At 50.6% G+C, this 13,737-nt stretch overlaps 1 protein-coding gene across 1 annotated transcript in view; it reads left to right on the forward strand.

The window, feature by feature from the left end:
• The first annotated feature begins 1,263 nt into the window (after positions 1-1,263).
• Positions 1,264-13,737, forward strand: part of c12h15orf48 (chromosome 12 C15orf48 homolog) — a 30,643-nt gene continuing 18,169 nt past the window's right edge. The window contains exon 1 of the mRNA XM_072470265.1: positions 1,264-1,470. The gene's annotated coding sequence lies outside the window, so the exon portion shown is untranslated. The remainder of the gene's footprint in view (positions 1,471-13,737) is intronic.

Raw genomic sequence — 13,737 nt, forward strand, 5'->3', positions numbered from 1 at the left:
AAGCCCCCACTACCCCCAGTCAAATGGGGAAGCAGAAAAACGACTGTTGTGTAAAGCTGCTGATTCGGGTTCAGATTTTCACCTGGCACTGCCAGCCTACAGGGCGACTCCTTTGTCTGCTGGCCTGTCCCCAGCACAGCTGCTAATGAACCGCACACTACGGACGATGGTGCCAGCTATCCACGTCCCGGACCTTGACAATTTTCCGGTCCTGCAAAGAATGCAACTGTCTCGGGCCCAATGCAAGTCAGCGTACGATGCCCACGCCACAGATCTCCCTGCTCTGGTCCCTGCTGACCGAGTTCGTGTTCAGCTACCTGACGGTGGCTGGTTTGCCACAGCTGTGGTGGTCAAGCAAGTGGCCCCCAGATCATTCCTCGTTCGCATGCACGATGGCTGTTTTCTTCGGCGTAATAGGCGGGCACTGCGGCTGCTTCCACGCCCGCCACCTGGACGTGACGTCCCGCCTCGCCTGCCGATTCCTCAGGACACACCCTTCCAAGAGGTCTCCGATCTGCCGCTTCTTTTGCAACCGTCTACGTTGGACGCAGCTCCGCCCGTTCCAGTACAGGCGGCCCCTGACCCACCCTTGAGGCGCTCAACCAGAATTTATCGTCCGCCACAGAGACTGAACATACTGACTGAATGCTGCATTGCCTCGTGCTCCGTTTACACATCGGTACATATTGTTTCTTTCTAATTTGTTGTCTGCCCTCTATCTGCACTAGACACCTTCCCATGTAAATGCGCTCACATACTTTGTACATAGTCAGGCTCATACACACACCCACTATTTATTGACACATACACACATTTTTTGAAAGGGGGAGATGTCATAATATACACACAAGTATATGATGGTGCACAGACTGACAGTGAGTGACACAAAGGATGACGAATGAACATACAGTACACAGCAGCCAATCACCAGACAGGACACGGCCACTATATAACCAGAGGGCACTAGTTTTCCCGCTCTCTGGGGATGCAGCCTCTGGGACAGTCAGACCCCGTGAGCAGCAACTAGAACATACACCATGTGGCAGTGAGATACTCTGGTCAGGTTAGCCTCAGGTCTCCAGTTAACTCAGCACAGTGTCAACCCACAGTTCAAGCATGTTTAGTAGTTAAGAGTTTAATAAAATAGAGTTGCATTTCCTCAAGTGTTGGAAGCCTGTCTCGCTCTCTGCGACAGTAAACGCAGTCCTCGTAGACCCAGCTTACCCAACACATCATTTACCACTCTCTCTCTCTCTGTCCCTCCCTCTGCTGATTTGCTGGGAGCCATTCTACCGGTGGGCAGCAGAGTGCGCAGTGAGACAGTAACACGTATCTGCATCTGAGAGTATTTGCTGCTGGTTCCTGTCTGCTAGCTGGGAGTGGTTCATTACGAGACTGGGCTGACAATAAGAACCAGGAAACACAAAACTTCATAGATCAACTTGGTCACTTCGCCTGGAGAAGAAAACTGTAATTAAAGAACCATTCTCTCTCTCTCTCTCTCTCTCTCACTCTCTGTCTCTCTCTCTGTCTCTGTCTCTCTCTCTCAGTCGCTCTATGACTCTTTGTCTCTGTCTCTCTCTCTCTCTGTCTCTCTCTCTCTCTCTCTGTCTGTCTTTCTCTCTCTCTGTCTCTCTCTCACTTCTGTCTCTGTCTCTGTCTCTCTCTCTCTGTCTCTCTCTCACTTCTGTCTCTCTCTCTGTCTCTCTCTCACTCTCTGTCTCAGTCCCTCTGTCTCTCTGTGACTCCCTGTCTCTGTCTCTCTCTCGCTCTGTCTCTCTCACTCTCTGTCTCTCTCTCCCTCGCTCTCTCTCTCTCTGTCTCTCTCTCTCTGTCTCTCAGCCATGATCTCATTGAATGGTGGAGCAGGCTCGAGGGGCCAGATGGCCGACTCCTGCTCCTAGTTCTTATGTTCTTATGTCTGTCTCTCTCTCTCTGACTCGCTGTCTTGCTCTCTCTGTCTCTCTTTCTGTCTGCCTCTCTCTCTGTCTCTCTCTTTCTCTCTGTCTCTCTTTCTGTCTGCCTCTCTCTCTGTCTCTCTCTCTCTGTCTCTCTTTCTGTCTGCCTCTCTCTCTCTGTGTCTCTCGCTGTCTCGCTCTCTCTCTCTCTGTCTCTCTCTCTCTCTCTCTTTCTGTCTGCCTCTCTCTCTCTCTGTCTCTCTGTGTCTCTGTCTGTCTCTCTCTTTCTCTCTCTCTCTGTCTCTCTGTCTCTGTCTCACTCTCTGTCTCTCTCGCTGTGTGTCTCTCTCTCCTTTCTGTCTCTCTGCCTCTCTCTCTCTCTCTGTCTCTCTCTCTGTCTCTCTGTGTCTCTCTCTCTGTCTCTCGCTCTGTCTCTCTGCCTCTCTCTCTCTCTCTGTCTCTCTCTCTCTCTCTCTGTCTCTCTCTCTGTCTCTCTGTCTCTCTCTCTGTCTCTCTGCCTCTCTCTGTCTCACTCTCTGTCTCTCTCTCTCCTTTCTCTTTCTCTGCCTCTCTGGCTCTCTCTCTGTCTCTCTCTCTCCTTTCTCTTTCTCTGCCTCTCTCTCTCTGCCTCTCTGTCTCTCTCTCTCCTTTCTCTCTCTCTGACTCATGCGGAAATATTGAAAGTGTAAACTCATTCTTCTGTTTCCATCTTTGTTTCTGTTTGTAAATAATTAATGTAAAAATGATAATAATCAGAAGATAATAGTCAGGAAATATTCACTGCGTGTTTGTCTCTGTGTGTCTCATTCTGGGCTTTAGAGTGGTTTCACAGGTCGGCGCAACATCGAGGGCCGAAGGGCCTGTACTGCGCTGTAATGTTCTATGTTCTGTATCTCTCTCTCTCTCTCCTTTCTGGCTCTCTCTCTCTCTGTCTCTCTCTCTCTCTCTCTCTCTCTCTGTCTCGCTGTATCTCTGTCTCTCCCTCTGTCTCTCTGTCTCTCTCCTTTCTCTCTCTCTCTCTCTCTGTCTCTCAATTCTGTCTCTCTCTCTCTCTCTCTGTCTCTATGCCTCTCTCTCTCCGTGGAGACGGTCACATGCAGTACCTTACGGACGGAGACTAAAAGATTTAGCAAAAACATTGCAGTTAACATTATCTGACAAAATGCAAAAAGTTGAGGTCATTATGGCGGTGGCTAAGTATTTAAAGTTGCCTAAGATACAGTTTGACTCATTGGAAATGGCAAAAATTCAGTTACAAATTAAACAAATGGAACATGAGAAAGAATTAAAGCAGCTTGAATACGAAAGAGAGGAAAAGATAGAGAGAGGGGGGAAAAAGAAAAGGAGAGAGAAGAAAGGAAAAAATAAAGAATACCCCTAGCAGAACAAAAAGAAAGAGAAAGGGAGATACAGATCAGGGAAAAAGATAAAGAGAGAGAGTTTGAACTTCAGAAAATGGCCATGAAACATGACAGTCAGTTAAAATTGGCAGGCGTAAAGGGAAACGTACAGTTGGATGATAGTGATGAGGAGAGTGAGAAAGAGCGTCAAAGTCGAAGGCTTGGTGGGGATCTATTTAAATATGTCCAAGCATTGCCAAGGTTTGACGAGAAGGAGGTGGAAGCCTTTTGCATTTCATTTGAGAAGGTAGTTAAACAAATGAAATGGCCACAGGACATGTGGGTATTACTGATTCAAACAAAGCTGGTAGGTAGAGCTAGTGAAGTGTTTGTATCACTACCGGAGGAGGTATCTGGAACGTATGAGGAGGTGAAGAAATCCATCTTAAATGCATATGAGCTAGTGCCTGAAGCTTACAGACATAGGTTTAGAAATTTAAGGAAAGAGTTTGGTCAAACATACATGGAGTTTGAAAGGCTCAAACAGAGTAATTTTGATAGGTGGATAAGGGCTTTGAAAATAGGCCAAACGTATGAAGCTCTCAGAGAAATTATACTCTTGGAGGAGCTTAAAAATTCAATTCCTGATGTAGTGAGAACTCATGTGGAAGAACAGAGGGTTAAAACTGCGAGATTAGCAGCGGAAATGGCAGATGATTATGAATTAGTTCATAAATCAAAGATTAGTTTCCGACATCAGTTTCAGCCTGTGAGGGATAGAAACTGGGGACATGAGAAATACTCAAGTGGTAAAGGTAAAGGTGATCTGATGGGAGATAGTAAGGAGAGTGTACCTCAGATTAAAAAAGAAATCCAGGAGAGTGGAAGAGACATGAAAAGTTTCAGATGTTTTCACTGTAATAAACTAGGCCATGTAAAGTCACAGTGTTGGTGGTTGAAGAAAAGCACTGGGAAGGCTGATGTGGTAAAACAGGATAAGACAGTGGGGTTTGTTAAAGTGGTAAAGGAATGTCCAAGGGAAGTGAAGGAGGTACAAAAAATTGTACAGCCTGATCAAGAGGTGATTGATAAGAAGGTGCCAGATCTCTTTAAAGAATTTACTTGTGTGGGTAAAGTTTACTCATGTGTATCAGGAGGAGCAGGTAAAGAAGTCACAATTTTAAGAGATACGGGAGCTAGTCAATCTTTAATGGTAAGAGATGAGGAGTGATGTAGTCTGGGAAGAATGTTGCCAGAAAAGGTGGTAATATGTGGAATTCAGGGTGAGAGGAGTAGTGTTCCATTATATAAGGTAAGGTTGGAAAGTCCAGTGAAGAGTGGTGAAGTGGTAGTAGGAGTAATAGAGAAACTATCTTGTCCAGGAATACAGTTTATCTTGGGTAATGATATAGCTGGATCGCAGGTGGGAGTGATGCCTACTGTAGTTGATAAACCTGTGGAAAATCTGACAACTGAAGGGTTGAAGGACGAATATCCTGGGATTTTTCCGGATTGTGTAGTAACAAGGTCGCAAAGTCACAGGTTAAAACAAGAGGAGAAATCAAAGAGTGAAGATGAAGTTGAAGTGCAATTATCAGAAACGACTTTTGATCAGATGGTTGAAAAAGAACAAGAACAGGTGGAGGATGAGGCGGATATTTTTAGTTCAGGAAAATTGGCGGAGTTAAAACAGAAAGATGTAGAAATAAAATGGATGTATCAGAAAGCATATATGGAAGAGGAATCTGAGTGTATACCAGAGTGTTATTACCGTAAAAGTGATGTCTTGATGAGAAAATGGAGTTCGCACTGAGTGCTGAATTTGGGTGCATTTATTTGAGTGCTGTAGTGAGAGTTTGGTGACTGAGGGATAATAAGGGTTCATTTTTATCTGAAGCCTAGTCTTTCTTTTATTTAGTTAATTAACTTAAAAGTTGCTGTTTGGTTAGAAGAAGGTGAATTTTCGATCAGCTTTAAACAAAGGTTCCACTTGTAGCTACTTGCAGCTGGCGCTTGTTAATTAGTTCATTGGATTAGGCCAGTTTTCAGAGGCTAGATTCACAGTATAAAAGTGATCCACCTACAGTGCTGACTTTGTTTGCACTGAGTGCTGAATTTGGTGCGTTTTGAGTGCTATAGTGAGAGTGTGGTGACTGAGGGAGTTTGGTGAGGAGGGAGTACGGTGCTCCTTCCATTTCATTTCCTACATTTCCTCAAAGAGCGTGAAGGGAGCCGGGAATTTACAGAGAGTGCAGCTGACTGGGAGCAGAGTCGGAGGGCGGAGATCCAGTTGGTCCACAGGGCAGCTATATTCTGTAAGGTAAGTGGGGATGGAGGCTAGGTCAGTTGCATGCTCCTCCTGTAGGGTGTGGGTGGTGAGGGATACCACCGGTGTCCCCGCTGACTATACCTGCGGGAAGTGCACCCAACTCCAGCTCCTCAGAGACCGTGTTAGGGAACTGGAGCTGAAGCTGGATGAACCTCGGATCATCCGGGAGGCAGAGGGGGTGATTGAGAAGAGTTACAGGGAGGTAACCACACCCAAGGTACAGGACAAGAATAGCTGGGTTACAGTCAGGGGAAAGAAAACAAATAGGCAGACAGTGCAGGGATCCCTCGTGGCCGTTCCCCTTCAAAACAAGTTTACCGTTTTGGATGCTGTTGGGGGGGGATGACCTACCGGGGGAAGGCCCTAGTGGTCAGGTCTCTGGCACTGAGTCTGGCTCTGGGGCTCAGAAGGGAAGGGGGGAGAATAGAAAAGCAATAGTAGTCGGAGATTCAATGGTTAGGGGAATAGATATGAGATTCTGTGGTTGCAAGCGAGACTCCCGGAAGGTATGTTGCCTCCCGGGTGCCAGGGCCAGGGATGTCTCGGATCGTGTCTTCAGGATCCTTAAGGGGGAGGGGGAGCAGCCAGAAGTCGTGGTGCACATTGGTACCAACGGCGTAGGTAGGAAAAGGGGTGTGGAGGTAGTAAACGAGTTTAGGGAGTTAGGCTGGAAGTTAAAAGCCAGGACAGACAGAGTTGTCATCTCTGGTTTGTTGCCGGTGCCACGTGATAGCGAGGCTAGGAATAGGGAGAGAGTGCAGCTGAACACGTGGCTGCAGGAATGGTGTAGGAGGGAGGGCTTCAGGTATTTGGATAATTGGAGCGCATTCTGGGGAAGGTGGGACCTGTACAAGCAGGACGGGTTGCATCCAAACCAGAGGGGCACCAATATCCTGGGAGGGAGGTTTTCTAGTACTCTTCGGGAGGGTTTAAACTCATTTGGCAGGGGAATGGGAACCGGATTTGTAGTCCAGCAACTAAGGTAGCCGATATTCAGGACGCCAAAGCGTGTAATGAGGCAGTGGGGAAGGGAACACTGACAAAGGAGAGTACTTGCAGGCACGGAGATGGGTTGAAGTGTGAAGTACTATCAATTACGACGAGACGAGAGTAATCGAGGCTTTATTAAGCAGAGATCATAGATCATAGAATTTACAGTGCAGAAGGAGGCCATTCGGCCCATCAAGTCTGCACCGGTTCTTGGAAAGAGCACCCTACCCAAGGTCAACATCCCACCCTATCCCCATAACCCAGTAACCCCACCCAACACTAAGGGCAATTCTGGACACTAGGGGCAATTTATCATGGCCAATCCACCCAACCTGCACATCTTTGGACTGTGGAAACCGGAGCACCCGGAGGAAACCCACACACACATGGGGAGGATGTGCAGACTCCACACAGACTGTGACCCAAGCCGGAATCGAACCTGGGACCCTGGAGCTCTGCTATCCACAATGCTACCGTGCTGCCTCCTGCAGCTGCTACCAGAAATGGGAGCAGCTCGGTGTGCACACACATTTATACTCCGCCTACTGGGCGGAACCAGCAGGTAGGGATCTACCCCCGTACCTGTAGTACAGGAGCCTTACCGTATTACCTCTAATAGAGGTATTATACAAACAGTGGTGACTACCACATTCGCCCCCTGTTTGTGAGAATTTAAGGTTTACAGTCTGGTGAAATTTTACAAATTTAGCCGGTCAGGTGCCTTGATCCTCCGCTGTGAGCGTCTCGGTCCCGGTGATGCAGGCTCCGGCTGACTCCGGGAGCGTGTTGTCCTCATCTTCATCCCCGGGTGGAACCAGTGGGAGGACAGATCATCCTGGGGCGGGGGCTGTAGTGAGGTGCGCTGGGGGGAGGGTGGGTGATGCCAGGGCAATCGGAGGGGGGGGGTGTCGGGTGGTGTGGGGTCGTGGGTGGGGATCCAGCTGGTGCCATCAGGGTACACCACGTAGGCGTACTGCGGGTTCGCGTGCAGTCGCTGTACCCTTTCGACCAACGGGCCCGCCTTGTGGAGCCGCACGTGCTTACAGAGGAGAACGGGTCTAAGAGCTGCCAGCCATGTCGGGAGCGAAACCCCAGAGGTGGACTTCCTAGTGAAGGCAAGGAGACGTTCATGTGGGTTGCATTAGTCGCCGTGTAAAGTAGCGATTGGATGGAGTGGAGGGTGTCAGGGAGGACCCCCTGCCAGAGGGAGACTGGGAGATATTTAGACCGCAGGGCCAGCAGGATGGCCTTCCAGACCGTCCCGTTCTCCCTCTCCACCTGCCTGTTTCCCCGGGGGTTGTAGCTTGTCGTCCTGCTCGAGGCGATGTCCTTGCTGAGCAGGAACTGACGCAGCTCATCACTCATAAAGGAGGATCCCCGGTCACTGTGGATGTAAGCAGGGAAACCGAACAGGGTGAAGATGCTATTGAGGGCTTTGATGACTGTGGCAGACGTCATATCGGGGCATGGGACTGCGACGGGGAATCTGGAGTATTCGTCGACCACGTTCAGGAAGTACGTGTTTCGGTCGGAGGAGGGGACAGGCCCGTTGAAGTCCATGCTGAGGCGTTCAAAGGGGCGGGAGGCCTTCACCAGGTGCGCTCGGTCTGGCCGGTAGAAGTGCAGTTTGCACTCCGCGCAGACCTGGCAGTCTCTGGTGACAGCCCTGACCTCCGCAATGGAGTCGGGTAGGTTGTGGGCCTTTATGATGTGAAAGAACCGGATGACCCTTGGGTGACAGAGACTATCCTGTACGGCCCGGAGTCGGTTCACTTGTGCGCTGGTACATGTACCTCGGGATAGGGCATCGGGGGGCTCATTTGAGCTTCCCCGGGCGATACAAAATCTCGTAATTGTAGGTTGAGAGCTTGATCCTCCACCTCAAGACTTTATCATTTTTGATCTTGCCCCGCTGTGTGTTATTGAACATGAAGGCAACCGACCGTTGGTCAGTGAGGAGAGTGAATCTCCTGCCGGCCAGGTAATGCCTCCAATGCCACACAGCTTCAATGATGGCTTGGGCCTCTTTTTCGACGGAGGAGTGCCGAATTTCGGCAGCAGTTGTGGGAGGCAACAGATCTCTGCTTAATAAATTGATGCACTATCAATTACGACGCGACAAGAGTAGAGAGTAATCAAGGCTTTATTAAGCAGAGATGTGTTGCATCCTACAGCTGCTACTGAAATGGCTGCAGCTCGGTGAGCACACACATTTATACTCCGCCTACTGGGCGGAGCCAGCAGGCAGGGATCTACCCCCGTGCCTGTAGTACAGGAGCCTTACCGTATTACTTCTCATATACGTCATATATACAAACAGTGGTGACTACCACAAGGGCATCGGGGGGCTCTATGAGCTTCCCCGGGCGATACAAAATCTCGTAATTGCAGATAGAGAGCTCGATCCTCCACCTTAAGATTTTATCATTTTTGATCTTGCCCCGCTGTGCATTATTAAACATGAAGGCAACCGACCATTGGTCAGTGAGGAGAGTGAATCTCCCGCCGGCCAGGGAATGCCTCCACTGCCGCACAACTTCTACGATGGCTTGGGCCTCCTTTTCGACAGAGGAGGGCCGAATTTCGGAGGCATGGAGGGTGCGGGAAAAGAAGGCCACGGGCCTGCCTGCCTGGTTGAGGGTGGCGGCCAGAGCGACGTCTGATGCATCGCTCTCGACCTGAAAGGGGTGGGTCTCGTCGACCGCGTGCATCGCGGCCTTGGCGATGTCGGCCTTGATACGGTTGAAGGCCTGGCGGGCCTCAGCCGTCAGGGGGAAAACTGTGGAGTGGATGAGTGGGCGGGGCTTGTCCGCATAGTTAGGGACCCAATGGGCATAATAGGAGAAAAATCCCAGGCATCGTTTGAGGGCCTTGGGGCAGTGGGGGAGGGGGAGTTCCATGAGGGGGCGCATGCCGTCGGGGTCAGGCCCTAGAACTCCATTTTCCACCACATAGCCAAGGATGGCTAAGCAGTTGGTGTGGAACACGCACTTCTCCTTATTGTACGTGAGGTTCAGGAGTTTAGCAGTGTGGAGAAATTTGAAAAGGTTAGCGTCGTGGTCCTGCTGGTCGTGGCCGCAGATAGTGACGTTATCGAGGTATGGGAAGGTGGCCCGCATCCCGTACCGGTCAACCATTCGGTCCATCTCACGCTGGAAGACCGAGACCCCGTCAGTGACGCCGAAGGGAACCCTAAGGAAATGGTAAAGGCGGCCGTCTGTTTCGAACGGCGTGTATTGGAGATCCGCCTTGCGGATGGGGAGCTGGCGGTAGGCAGATTTCAGGTCCACTGTGAAGAAGACCCGGTACTGTGCAATCTGATTGCCATATCAGATATGCGTGGGAGGGGGTACGCGTCGAGCTGCGTGTACCGATTGATGGTCTGGCTGTCGTCAACGACCATCCTGTGTTTCTCCACAGTCTTTACTACGACCACTTGGGCTCTCCAGGGGCTGTTTCTGGCCTCGATGATGCCTTCCCGCAGCAGCCGCTGGACCTCGGACCTGATGAAGGTCCTGTCCTGGACACTGTACCGTCTGCTCCTGGTGGCGACGGGTTTGCAATCCGGGGTGAGGTTTGCAAACAGGGAAGGTGGGTCGACCTTAAGGGTCGGTGAGGGGGGGTAGGGGTCCGCCGAATTTCAGTGTTAGGCTCTGGAGGTTGCACTGGAAGTCCAGGCCGAGTAACAGGGCAGCGCAGAGGTTGGGGAGGACGTAGAGCCGGAAGTTGCTGAACTCTATGTCCTGGACGGTGAGGGTCGCGATACGGTACCCCCGGATTTCCACGGAGTGGGATCCGGAGGCCAGGGAGATGCGTTGGGTAACGGGGTGTACCGCGAGGGAGCAGCGCCTTACCGTAGTGGGGTGGATGAAGCTCTCTGTGCTCCCGGAGTCAAGAAGGCAGGATGTCTTGTGCCCATCGACTTTCACCGTCGTCGACGCGGTTGCGAGGTTGTGCGGCCGGGACTGGTCGAGCGTGATGGAGGCGAGCTGCGGCTGGTGTTGGTGGGCCCCGGGCTGGTTGGTGCTGGTGGCAGGCGATGAGCGGCCAGATGAGGTGCCCGACGACCCGGGGTCCTGAGGCGCCGTCCAAAATGGCGCCAAAGATGGCGACGCCCACCTTAATGGCGGGCGGCGTTAAGGATGGCGGCGCCCACGAGCCACATGTGTTCTGCTGGGAGGAAGATGGCGGCGCCCACTGGTCGCACGTGGGGGGTGCAGGAACACTGGGCGTAGATACAGCAGCGATCGACCGGGCCTGGCACACAGCAGCGAAATGTCCCTTCTTCTCGCAGGTCTTGCAGATTGCGCTCCGCGCCGGGCAGCGCTGCCGGGGGTGCTTTGTCTGCCCGCAGAAATAGCATTTGGGCCCCCCGGGGTTGGCTGGCTGCCGCGCGGCGCAGGCTTGGGGTTTGGCTGCGGGCGGCCGCTGGTGGGGCCCATGATGTCCATGAGGGCGCCGTGCGGTCGGGGGCGTTCGACTGTACGTTACAGGAGGCAACAGTCTGTGAGTTTGCGAGCTGCCTGATTGCCGCGAGGTCGACCGTACCCTCTTCTAATAGGCGCTGGCGGATGTACCCCGACCCCATGCCCGTAACAAAAGCGTCCCTGATTAAAAGTTCAGTATGTTCGACTGCCGAAACTGCCTGGCAGTCACAGTTCCTCGCCAGGATATGCAGGGCACACCAGAAATCGTCTAAAGACTCACCAGGGAGTTGCTGTCTCATGGACAGGAGGTGCCTGGCGTACAGTTTGTTGATTGGGCGAATATAATGTCCTTTCAGGAGCTCCATTGTTGCCGTGTAAGTAGGCGCATCCCGGATAAGGGGAAAATTATCGGAGCTCCCCCGTGAGTAAAGGGCCTGGAGTTTCTATTTCTCCGAGGGTTGGTCCGTCGTGGATCGGAGTTAGCTCTCGAAACAAGCGAGCCAGTGGTCGAAGGCCGACATGGCGTTGTCTGCTTGCGGGTGGAGCTGTAGGCGATCAGGCTTGATGCGTAGTTCCATCGCTGTAATATCTCTGCTTAATAAATTGATGCACTATCAATTACGACGAGACGAGAGTAGAGAGTAATCGAGGCTTTATTAAGCAGAGATGTGTGGCCTCCTGTAGCTGCTACCAGAAATGGGAGCAGCTCGGTGTGCACACACATTTATACTCCGCCTACTGGGCGGAACCAGCAGGCAGGGATCTACCCCCGTACCTGTAGTACAGGAGGCTTACCGTATTACCACTAATACAAATATTATACAAACAGTGGTGACTACCACAAAGTGTGTATACTTCAACGCAAGAAGCATCAGGAATAAGGTGGGTGAACTTAAGGCATGGATCGGTACTTGGGACTACGATGTGGTGGCCATCACGGAAACTGGGATAGAAGAGGGGCAGAAAAAAGGTTGGTGGAGGTTCCAGGTTATAGATGTTCAAATAAGATTAGGGAGGGTGGTAAAAGAGGTGGGGGATTTGCATTGTTAATTAGAGATAGTATAACAGCTGCAGAAAGGCAGTTCGAGGAGGATCTGCCTACTGAGGTAGTATGGATTGAAGTCAGAAATAGGAAAGGAGCAGTCACCTTGTTGGGAGTTTTCTATAGGCCCCCCAATAGTAGCAGAGATGTGGAGGAACAGATTGGGAAACAGATTTTGGAAAGGTGCAGAAGTCACAGGGTAGTAGTCATGGGTGACTTCAACTTCCCAAACATTGAGTGGAAACTCTTTAGATCAAATAGTTTGGATGGGGTGGTGTTTGTGCAGTGTGTCCAGGAAGCTTTTCTAACACAGTGTAGATTGTCCGACCAGAGGAGGGGCAATATTGGATTTGGTACTTGGTAATGAACCAGGGCAAGTGAGATTTGTCAGTGGGGGAGCATTTTGGAGATAGTGAACACAATTCTGTGACTTTCACTTTAGTAATGGAGCGGGATAGGTGCGTGCAACAGGGCAAGGTTTACAATTGGGGGAAGGGTAAATACGATGTTGTCAGACAAGAACTGAAGTGCATAAGTTGGGAACATAGGCTGTCAGGGAAGGACACAAGTGAAATGTGGAACTTGTTCAAGGAACAGGTACTACGTGTCCTTGATATGTATGTCAGGCAGGGAAGGGATGGTCAAGTGAGGGAACCATGGTTGACAAGAGAGGTTGAATGTCTTGTTAAGAGGAAGAAGGATACTTACGTAAGGCTGAGGATACAAGTTTCAGACAGGGCATTGGAGGGATACAAGATAGCCAGGAGGGAACTGAAGAAAGGGATTAAGAGAGCTAAGAGAGGGCATGAACAATCTTTGGCGGGTAGGATCAAGGAAAACCCCAAGGCCTTTTACACATATGTGAGAAATATGAGAATGACTAGAGCGAGGGTCGGTCCGATCAAGGACAGTAGCGGGAGATTGTGTATTGAGTCTGAAGAGATAGGAGAGGTCTTGAACGAGTACTTTTCTTCTGTATTTACAAATGAGAGGGGCCATATTATTGAAGAGGATAGTGTGAACCAGACTGGTAAGCTCGAGGAGATACTTGTTAGGAAGGAAGATGTGTTGGGCATTTTGAAAAACTTGAGGATAGACAGGTCCCCCGGGCCTGACGGGATATATCCAAGGATTCTATGGGAAGCAAGAGATGAAATTGCAGAGCCGTTGGCAATGATCTTTTCGTCCTCACTGTCAACAGGGGTGGTACCAGGGGATTGGAGAGTGGCGAATATCGTGCCCCTGTTCAAAAAAGGGAATAGGGATAACCCTGGGAATTACAGGCCAGTTAGTCTTACTTCAGGAGGTGACCAAGCACGTGGATGAAGGTAAAGCATTGGATGTACTGTACATGGATTTTAGTAAGGCATTTCATAAAGTTCCCCATGGTAGGCTTCTGCAGAAAGTAAGGAGGCATGGGATAGTGGGAAATTTGGCCAGTTGGATAACGAACTGGCTAACCGATAGAAGTCAGAGAGTGCTGGTGGATGGCAAATATTCAGCCTGGAGCCCAGTTACCAGTGGCGTACCGCAGGGATCAGTTCTGGGTCCTCTGCTGTTTGTGATTTTCATTAATGACTTGGATGAGGGAGTTGAAGGTGGGTCAGTAAATTTGCAGTCGATACGAAGATTGGTGGTGTTGTGGATAGTGAGGAGGGCTGTTGTCGGCTGCAAAGAGACATAGAAGGATGCAGAGCTGGGCTGAGAAGTG

The sequence above is a fragment of the Scyliorhinus torazame genome, chromosome 12 (genome assembly GCF_047496885.1).
Source record: "Scyliorhinus torazame isolate Kashiwa2021f chromosome 12, sScyTor2.1, whole genome shotgun sequence".
NCBI lineage: Eukaryota > Metazoa > Chordata > Chondrichthyes > Carcharhiniformes > Scyliorhinidae > Scyliorhinus > Scyliorhinus torazame.